Source organism: Apis dorsata, unplaced genomic scaffold (assembly GCF_000469605.1).
Source record: "Apis dorsata unplaced genomic scaffold, Apis dorsata 1.3 scaffold_341, whole genome shotgun sequence".
Taxonomy (NCBI): domain Eukaryota; kingdom Metazoa; phylum Arthropoda; class Insecta; order Hymenoptera; family Apidae; genus Apis; species Apis dorsata.
Window position 1 is genome coordinate 108,303 of NW_006263608.1, and position 1,390 is coordinate 109,692.

Below are 1,390 nucleotides of genomic sequence, written 5' to 3' on the forward strand. Positions count from 1 at the left end.
GGGGGCGAGAATCCAGTCGCCTCGACGTTTCAACGTCGTTAGACGGTAAAAGTGCGACGAGAATCAGGAATGAGCAGAGTTCAACGAAATTATAATTGGCTTTGCTTAGGCGATCTCTCTCTCTCTCTCTCTCTCTTTCTTTCGTTTAATTTTTTTTCTCTCCTCTTCTTTGTCCTGTTATCGATACGAGGGGGAGGGATGGTATAAAGATATTTCGTATTCGAGATGCCTCGACGAAGGGGAATTACGGTGTTACCCGGTGTAATTGAAGCTTTCGTTTAAACTGGATTTTACCCGATCTCGAGGGAAGCAAGGATGAGGACAAGTGTAGTTGTTCTTACTTGCGCTTCAATTTGTTTATTTTTATTATTTTTTTTTAATTGAATTAAGGGAAGAATAAGTTGTGAGTAAGTTTTTGTTTAGAATTATGCGAATTTTGAATAGTGAATAGTGTGATTGTCGGGAAGAGATTCCGGTAATTGACGAATTACGATGAGAGTACGTATATGTAATATGTATAAATAAAGCTACATTCTTTCACTATCCAATAATAATAAAATAATAATAAAATAAAATAATAATAAAATAAACATCTTATCTTATCTAAACTTCTCGAAGCCAAAAAATATTATAATTGTCTAATAATCGACCGAGTTAATAAATCAATTCTAAAAAAAAAAAAAAAAAATAGAGAAAAATCGAGGAAACATTTCTAAGACACGTACGGAAAAGAAAAAATTCAAATAGAAGAAATTTGTAAGAAACTTCACGTGAAATAAAAAAAAAAAAAAATAGAAAAAAAATTCAAATCAAGAAAAGATTTCTAAGACACGTAAGATAAAAAAAATAGAGAAAAAAAATTCAAAATCGAGGAAATATTTCTAAGACACGTGAAATAAAAAAAAAAGAAAAAAATTCAAAATCGAGGAAATATTTCTAAGACACATAAAATTAAAAAAAGAAAAAATAGAGAAAAAAATTCAAATCGAGGAAACATTTCTAAGACACGTAAGGTAAAGAAAAAATTTAAATAGAAGAAATATTTCTAAGAAACTTCACGTGAAATAAAAAAAAAAAAAAAAATAGAAAAAAAATTCAAATCAAGAAAATATTTCTAAGACACGTAAGATAAAAAAAATAGAGAAAAAAAATTCAAAATCGAGGAAATATTTCTAAGACACGTGAAATAAAAAAAAAAGAAAAAAATTCAAAATCGAGGAAATATTTCTAAGACACGTAAAGTTAAAAAAAGAAAAAATAGAGAAAAAAATTCAAAGTTGAGAAAATATTTCTAAGACACATAAAATTAAAAAAAGAAAAAATAGAGAAAAAAATTCAAAATCGAGGAAACATTTCTAAGACACGTGAAATAAAAAAAAAAGAAAAAAAT